General features: G+C 36.9%; 1 pseudogene across 1 annotated transcript; it reads left to right on the top strand.

The window, feature by feature from the left end:
* The first annotated feature begins 6,700 nt into the window (after window positions 1-6,700).
* On the top strand, window positions 6,701-9,129 carry LOC308648154 (heterogeneous nuclear ribonucleoproteins A2/B1-like; annotated as a pseudogene). Its single transcript has 2 exons — window positions 6,701-6,737; window positions 7,894-9,129. The product of its transcript is annotated as a heterogeneous nuclear ribonucleoproteins A2/B1-like (transcript).
* The last annotated feature ends 409 nt before the right edge of the window (window positions 9,130-9,538 follow it).

Below are 9,538 nucleotides of genomic sequence, written 5' to 3'. Positions count from 1 at the left end.
CTTTGAGCTCTCTTTTATTCCTTCTGTACTTACAACCAAATGAGAGAAAAATTAGCAAGTCTACTACATAAGCAGAAATAGCAAACAAGATGGAATTTTCTTCTCTTTTAGTACTAGTCATACACACACACACATGTGTGTGTGTGTGTGTGTGTGTGTGTGTGTATATATATATATATATATATATATATATATATAGAGAGAGAGAGAGAGAGAGAGAGAGAGAGAGTGTTATTGTTGGTTTTGTGTTTTGTTTTATTTTTCTCCTAGAGACCATCTCACTTTTCTTGCTGTGGTTGGAAGAAGTATCTCCTCTTCCCACAGCAGAGAGGGAAACGTGCACACTTACTCTCTCAGGTTAATGAGTCATGTCTCTGGTAATTCTCGACTTCCTTCTCATTACTTCTCACCTCCTTGATCTTTAATTCATACAGATGTAGGTGGTGGTCGGGGCTAAGTTATTCTGACATAGCAGAACAAATCGCTCTTCTCTGCCTCACATGTGTTATCAATTCTGAAGGATATTTCTGTCCCCTAAATGTTTGAATCTCACTTTTGAGTGTAAATACTTGGTGCTTATATCTCTTACGGTTTGCATCCAGAGGAACAAAGCTTTCTTAGCTTCCTATTACACTTGCTTGGTCACCAAAGTACAAAGTACTGTTTAGAAATGGTGGCATATGTCCAATTATATGGTACATTAACACCAGGAGAGTTCTTTACTATTTCCCTAATGCCTAAAACATGTTAAGAAAAATAGAAAATAGTAAATCACAGTATTGAAAACTGCATCTTTGGAATCAGTGGAGGAAAAGAAACAGAAAAAAATGTTTTTTTGTTGATTAAGAAGTTAAATGGGAGTGTGAATGGGGATATATATGTTCCCTCTGATTTTGTACTCAAATTATTAAGAAAAGCTCTGTTTCTGCAGGCTGCATTTCCTCCAGACATTAAGCTTTGGAATCATGTTGTAAATATTGAACTGATGCCCTTCATTACTAGTGATTCAAACACTATACATACCTGTTCACTAACCCTGTTCATATTTCTAGGAGTTATTTAGAATAACCATAGTCTTATGGTTTGCATATAAACTATCTCCAAAATACTCCTGTGTAAGAAAATATAAGTTTAGAGGTAAAATGGTTGGATTATGAGAGCCTTAACTGAAACATTGCATTAATTCACTGATATGGATTAACTGGGTAGTAACAGTAGGCAGATCAGGTATGGTTGGAGGAGGTGGGTCACAGAGGCTGTGCTTTTGTGGAATATATTTTGTCCCTAGTGAGTGGAGTTCTCTCTGTTTCCTGATAGCCATTCCTGAGCTACTTTCCTCCTCCATGCCCTTCTTCCATGATGTTTTGCCTCACTTAAGGCCCAGAGCAGTGGAGTCAGTTAGCTATTACTGAGAACTCTGAAACCATGAGCCCTAGATAAACTTTTTCTCCTTTAAAATTGTTCTTGTCAGGTCTTTTGGTCACAGAGAAAGAAAAAGCTGACTAAAACACAGGTTGGAGAGAACCACCTTTTTAGTCTGATTTAATTCATGATGTCTCCTGTGGAATGTTCCACCCAGGGGTCCACTCACCATCCATAAGCCAGACTGAATACTTCCTTTCTCTTTGGTATTCCTCAAGCCACTCCCACCCACCTTAAGAAGCTCTGCCTTTTTTTAAGCCTAACTAACAAAGTCCTACCTACGTTATAGCTACATTCTCACTTTTTACATAGGAAAGCCAGATCAGAACCTACTTCCGTGTCCTTCCAGGAGAAATTCTCTCTATTGCTGCCATTTCTGGAAAATGGGTTGCTTAGTTTGGCTGAGTGATTCTCAGAAAGGATCTGTACATCCCCAGGAGTCTGATGGCATGTTCTCTTAAGTGTACATGTTTCATTTTATAGTTTGGCAGAGAAAGGAGGAGTTTAAGTATTCTTATTTTAAGGAATCATCTAAAAATTAGTAAAATTTGTGCTGGATCATCTGAATGAACAACATGTAGCTGTCCCACTCTCCATTCTTTCATGGGTCAAGCAAGTTTGTGAATACATTTGTAGTCACACTGGCACCAGAAGTCCCTCAAGAATGGAAGGACAGAGAGGTTGGCTAAGTACATACAAACAGGTTCATGCCACTTGAAAATCAAGTGATATATGGGGATGCTGTAAAAAGAGTAGTTTCCCTGTAGAAAAAAATTATGTGAACAAAAGTGGTTATATGAACCAACGGAATTGCAAAAACAATTCAAAAAATCTTGCGCTGTGGCCTTCAGCACTATATTCCAATTGAAAATAGAATTTAGTTTCAATAAAATCATTAGCAATAAAAAATACTTTAGTTACCTGTTGACTAACCCTACTTAGGTTTCTAAGTATTATTTATATTTATCATACTTTGAGGTGGATTTAATTTAGTCTGTCTTTTTAAAAATGTTTCAGTTAGGAGTCCACTTACTGTCCCTAAGCAAGATTGAAGTTGCTACAGTAACTAAATTAGTATTGATATTTCTTTGAGTTAAATTGGCAAATTTGATTGGTTTTCAAGTTTTTTTTTAATGCAGTGAAGAGTAGGTATTTATATGTAATTTGGTGTTTGCACTTACTTAGGTATCATTTGAATTATTCCATACCATAGTCCTATATGTCAATGCTGAAGAATCTGAAGTTTTTTTTTTAAAAAAAAAAAGAATATACAATACTATTTCACTTTGTAAAACTATGGCTCAGCATTGGATGTTAGTCATTTTTTCATAGAAGCCTGTCATTTTTCATCCCTGGTATTACCCCCTTGAGATCAGAGACAATATTTGTTTACTGTATCTCTTATAGCAGCTAGCTGAATGTCTTACACTGACCACTGAATAATAAAATGTGTTGATGGTTGCAATTGTCCTAATGTAGTCTTTCTTTTCTTCTTCTTTTTATTTTTTGGTACCAGGAATTGAACCTAGTGGCACTCAGCCACTGAGCCCCATCCCCAGCATTCTTATATTTTATTTTGAGATAGGGTCTTACTAAGTTGTTCAGGGTCTTATAAGTTGCAGAGGCTGGCCTTGAACTTGAAATCCTCCTGTATCAGTCTCATGAGTCATTAGGATTATAGGGGTGCACCATCATGACCGACCTGTTATACTCTTTCTGAAAACTTATTCTCTCGGAACCTCCAGTTTTCACCAATCTGTTTTTTCACCAATACTTGGCTTCTAAGTTCCTTACTGTGTTGATATTCTAAATAGATTTTAGGAAAAGCAAATTGTGTGCATGCTAAGGATATATCTAGTTTTGAAATGCATTTTTTTGCAAAATTAATGATCTATCTTGTAACTGTGCCTGCTGGAGAGAAAGTAGATCCACATGTTCTATTTTTATAAAAGAAGAAGGATGAATCTCTTTTTAGTGGGCACCAGGTCCTAGAGCTCCAAGCTCTAACAATGAAAAGGATGCACTGTATCATTTCTCTTGTATCATTTTTGCTGATGTAGGGAAGGGGCCATTTTTTCTTCTTAAGGACTGTCATGCTAAATGAAATAAGTTAATTCCAAAAAACCAAAAGTTGAATGTTTTTTTTTTTCTGATATGTGGATGGTAATTCACAATAAAGGGGGGTTAGGAAAAAAATCCAAGTATTTTGGATTAGACAAAGAGGAATGAAGGGAAGGGGGGGGAGGAACAAGAGTAGGAAAGTTAGTAGGATAAATTGGACATAACTTTCCAATGTTTCATGTATGAATACACGACCACTATAATTCCACACTATGTACAATCAGAGGAAAGGGGAGTTGTACTTCATATATGTATAATATCTCAAAATACATTCTATTGTCATGTATATATATAAAAAAGAACAAATTAAAAAAAGGACAGGCACAGATTAAAAGTGGTTGTGTTTTCTTTTCTCTCTAAAGTTTCCTGTAGGAGCCAAATATTGGATCATTTGAGAAACCCTACAGTTTTTAAATGAAGTTAGAAAGATAAGATTAATCTCAGCCTAGGACATTATGATAGATAAGTTAATGATACTCAAAAAAAGAAAAAAGAAACAAAAACAAATACAAAAACCTCAGCCAAAGTGTTAAGAGATCTTAACTCACTATATTCTGTAGTTTCTAATATTGACACGAGTTGGTTTTGAATTGTGAATATTCTTGACCAAATTATTTAAACTTTCTGATTTAATTGTTGAAAATTCCTAACACATTCCCATTTAACCCAGGTGATTGTTTTTTCTCTGATCTGTACTTTAATATCAAAGATCTCTGGGGTGGAATTACAGGTGCGCTGACTTTTGATGTGTGATACATGGGAGAATTCCTGAACCTGTAAGATCAGTTTTTTTAAATCTATAAAATGGGCCAATACTGGTTGACTGATTATGAGATACAGTATGAAAATTTCAAGGTTCTTTATGTGAAGCCCCTAGTTTTAAATTAATGACCCAAGAAATGGAAGTGTTTCCCTATTAAGATCCCAGGGAATAGAGACCATCATTGGTTCTAAGAGTGATTTTCCATTCTGGGGAATCATCAAACTCATGATTAAAGTTTGAAACAGAAAACAGCAGGCTCCACCCTGAGCTAGATAACCCGAGGTAGAATTCAGGAATATCTCTTTTCCAAAAAAAAACATTCATCATGTTGGAGAATCACTGTCCTGGAAAGCAGGGTCAATGTGCTGCTTATATTTTGGATTCTTAATTCCCGGAAAAGTGCCTGGCATAAATACAGTGTTCAGTGAAGATCCCTTAAATGAAGTTCAAACAAGTCTCTTCTATTACCCACAAGTGATGGCATTGATCCTAGTGTTACACAAACCATTCAGCGGATTGATTGTCGGACTAATTATGTCTGGTCTAATTCAAGAAAAGCAACTTTTTAAAGTGCCTGAAACTATAATTGGTTTGGGGATAGTATATAGCATAGTCTAGAATAAACTGTACTTACAAGATAAATGTCACAAGTTTGTGTTTGTTGTATTATGTATAGTAGCCCTACCCTATGGTGTTTCATGACACCTACATTAGCTCAGAGCAAGGTTTGTGTGATGTTTCTGCTACTTCCGTATAAGTGATATTACATGTAAAATCTGGGCTTGATTACAAAAGGTAATACTCTCATCTCCTTCTTCTGTTTCTTCTTCCCATGCTCCCTTTAGAGCTTTGCATAATGAATAGTAACTTGGAACAATACAAAAGCATTTGTAGGTGTGCAATATGACCAGGCTTCACAATTTAAGGGCTTCCAAAATCCCTGAACACATGTCAGATACTGGTACTTAAATCCTCTATGAACCCCCCTTTTTCCCCCCTTCTACAGTAATTTTGGATACTCCAGGCAATGTCTTATTCTTCTTAAGGACTGAGAAATCTAAAACATAAATAATCAGCTATTGAAAAAAACTAAAAAAGTAGGAGAGAATAGAAATTAATATTTATTAGCTCTCTAGAGAAGATTTTTCACTTTCAAGCAATGAAAGAACTCATAAAGACTTGAGTATAAAAATATAAATAAGTTGGGCACAATAGTGTACGCTTGAGGCCGAGGCAGGGATCATAATTTGGATGAGAGCCTGTACAATTTGGTGAGACCCCATCTCAAAAGAAAAAAAAAATAAAAAGGACTGGGGAGGTAGCTCAGTGAAGTGTACCCCTGAGTTCAATATTCAATCACTAGAACCCCAAATAACAACAAAAATAGATATATGTGTGGATATATGTGTACGTGTGTGCGCGCATGCGCAAATAAGTCTAAATTAAAAGTTAATAAACAAACTGGGAAACTATTCACAGAATATATTGCAGGAAGAGTGAATATTTTATATACAGAAAGAGAATAGATATTGTCACTAAAAATAAGGCCTTCTATAAATAAATAGGAAATGGATAATATCCATTTATTCATCAAAGAAGAAGATACAATAGGTAAATATGCTTTGTTTAAAAAATAAAAAATGCAAGTTGAAAATCTGATTCCATTTTCTTCTATCAAGTAAACAAAATTTAAAAATCAAAAGTTGATTATTCTTTATGGAGAAAATGGACCTAAATTATGGTGTATGGGATAAATTTATGCTAGCAGTGCATAGAAAAAAAATTGGTAATTTGTCAAGAGGTACAAAAGTGATCAGGCCTATTGACTAAATTCCACTCCTGCAAAAAGATCAAAATTTAAGGAGAAGAAGAAGGAGGAAGAGAAAAGAAAAAAAATAAAAATAAAGACCAAAACAAGAAATGAAACTCAGTTACAGATTTATTCATTGCAATACACTACACAAATTTGGATTTAAATTAAAAAATCTAAAAATGGAGAATGCTGAATTAATTGTGATTCATTTATCCAATGAAATATTATGTTGCAGTTAAATTGTATGCAAATAACTTATATTATTCATCAGATTATAGGAAATAAAACACAAAATCACATATAGAATGATCACTTTTATGATCAAATCTAGCTCTCTATCTTCCAAAAACAGAGAAGAAAGTTAAAGACCTTTATATAAAAAAAAATCACACAAATATTCCACCTTATGCATTGGTTTGCCCCTGAATGTTTCTTATTTCCAGATTTTTTTCCTACTATTTCCTTTTGTGTAGAGTACTTCTTTCTTTCTTTTTTTTTTAAATAGATTTTAAAAAATATTTTCTTGAAAACACAACTGAGCTTCCACAATGGGTTCTTAGTTCATCCGAGTCCCTACAGCTATGTGCCTCTACAGTCTGGAGCAATCTCAGTGCAGAGGTAGTAATTTTTCCAACTATGTAGGATATTCCGAGTTGAAAGTATACTTGCTCATCATGCCTTGCCCAAATCCTGCTGTTCCGTTCCCAAACTGCTGTATTACCACAATTTCTCCAGATGCTGTGGCCAGTGTGTACATTCACATGAGCTGAGGGGAAAATGGGAATCAGACAAAAAGAGTGGTAGGGATTGAACTCTGGGCCTTGTGCATGCTAGAGACGGCATCTCACTGAGTTCCTTAGTGCCTCACTTCTGCTGAAGCTGGATTTGAACTCACAATCCTCCTGTCTCAACCTCCTGAGCCGATGGGATTACAGGCGTGCGCCTCTGTCCTGACCCCTCACTTACTCTTCTTCAAAATGTACAGTCATACCACCCCAGGATTTTCTAGAAAATATACACAACAGGCCAAGTGGACACAAACTGAAGCATGATACTTTGTACCCAGCTCCTTTGCACAACCAATTTGCCATGAAACTGGCTGAGCAAAGGAAAATTGACTCTGCCTGTGGGCTGAGAACATGCCAGGGACATGCTGAAAACACAGCAGCAAACTTCCTTGTGTTGCTAAAAGCTTGGTCCTTGTCCCCTGATGCCGATCAATAATGAGGACATGGTTTTGAGAAAAAAGGAAGAAGAGATGGTTTTTTGCCTTGCTAGCAGAGGAGAAACACACGGGACACCTGTCCTAAAGGCTGTGATTCTGCCCATCAGCAGGAACAAGGGACTTTTAAAGAGGTGATTCAAAGGCTACATTCCAGGGGTTTTCTGTCTGGAGTTATAATTCACTTGTTAATTTGGGAGAGAGTTTTTTCTGAGATCTTCTGATACCCTCCCCAAAGTCTGGATTACTTCATTCCTAGGGTGGGTGTGAACTCAAGGACAGATAAATCTGCCTAACACGGGGAAAAAAGGTAATCCCATTTCCCTGAGATTAGGGAGGGGAGAGATTAGTGAGGAGCAGCGAGAGATTAGAAGAGCAAGAACCAAGTCCATTTTAAAAATAAATTGGAGTTAGTCGGAGGAAGGTTCTAGAAAAGCAGCGGCAGCGGCTCTAGCGGCAGTAGCAGCAGTGCTGGTCCTGTGTGGAGGTGCTCTTCAGCGGCAGTTCTCACAACAGCGCCAGGATGAGTCCGCTTCGTGTTTGTCTGCGGAGATCTCTCTTTATCTCACTTGCCTGCGGGAAATGGGGCTGAAGCGACTGAGTCCTCCGTGGAGAGAGTAAAGGTACAGTTCCATAAACTCTTTATTGGTGGCTTAAGTTTTGAAACCACAGAGGACAGTTTAAGAAAGTACTACGAGCAATGGGGGAAAACTTACAGATTGTGTGGTTATGAGGGATCCTGCAAGCAAAAGATCCAGAGGATTTGGTTTTGTAACCTTCTCATCCATGGCTGAGGTTTATGCTGCCATGGCTGCAAGACCTCATTCAGTTGATGGGAGAGTGGTTGAGCCAAAATGAGCTGTAGCAAGAGAGGAATCTGGAAAACCAGGGGCTCATGTGACTATGAAGAAGCTGTTTGTTGGCAGAATTAAAGAAGATACCGAGGAACACCATCTTAGATATTACTTCAAAGAATATGGAAAAATTGACACCATTGAGATAATTACAGATAGGCAGTCTGGAAAGAAAAGAGGCTTTGGTTTTGTTACTTTTGATGACCATGATCCTGTGGACAAAATTGTATTGCAAAAATACCACACCATCAATGGTCATAATGCAGAAGTAAGAAAGGCTTTGTCTAGACAAGAAATGCAAAAAGTCCAAAGTTCCAGGAGTGGAAGAGGAGGCAACTTTAGACGAAGATCTGACGGATATGGAAGCAGAGGTGGATTTGGGGATGGTTATAATGGATCTGGAGGAGGACCTGGGCGTGGCAATTTTGGAGGTAGCCCTGGTTATGGAGGAGGAAGAGGAGGCCATGGTGGTAGAGGATCTGGATATGGAAACCGGGGTGGGGGCTATGAAGGTGGTTATGACAACTATGGAGGAGGAAATTATGGAAGTGGAAGTTATAATGATTTTGGAAATTATAACCAGCAACCTTCTAAATATAGTCTAATGAATAGTGGAAACTTTGGTAGCAGGAACATGGGGCGACCACGTGGTAGAGAAAATTATGGTCCTGGAGGAAGTGAGGGTTATGGTGGGAGGAGCCGATACTGAGCTTCATCCTATTTGCCTTGAGCTTCATTGTATAAATAGGAGAGGATGAGAGCCCAAAGGTAACTGAACAGCTTCAGGTTATCGAAATAACAATGTTAAGGAAACTCTTATCTCAGTCATGCATAAATATGCAATGATATGGCAGAAGACACCAGAGCAGATGCAGAGAGCCCTTTTTGGAATGGATTAGATTATTTAATAACATTACCTTACCGTGGGGGAAGGATTGTAAAAAATAAAAATAATAAAAGCCTTTTTTTTAAATTGTTGTTTCTTTCTAGCGGTCTTTGTAAGAGTGTAGAAGCATTCCTTCTTTGATAATGTTAAATTTGTAAGTTTCAGGTGACATGTGAAAACTTTAAGATTTTTCTCAAAGTTTTGAAAAGCTATTAGCCAGGATCATGATGTAATAAGACATAACGTTTTCCTTTAAACATTTTAAGTGCATGTGTAGAGTTAAGAAGCTGTTGTACATTTATGGTTTAATAAAATAATTCTAAAGAAAATATTTTCTGTATACATATACATGATAGTGGAGTGTATACATATACATACATGAAGTCTAACTTGTTCTAATTGGGATCCCATTCTTTTGGTCATCCATGATATGGAGTTTTACTGGTGGTGTATTCAT

Source organism: Spermophilus citellus (assembly GCF_964194105.1).
Source record: "Spermophilus citellus genome assembly, chromosome: 4".
Taxonomy (NCBI): domain Eukaryota; kingdom Metazoa; phylum Chordata; class Mammalia; order Rodentia; family Sciuridae; genus Spermophilus; species Spermophilus citellus.
The sequence above is the reverse complement of the archived record's forward strand: the minus strand, read 5'-3'. Positions and strand labels throughout refer to the sequence as shown.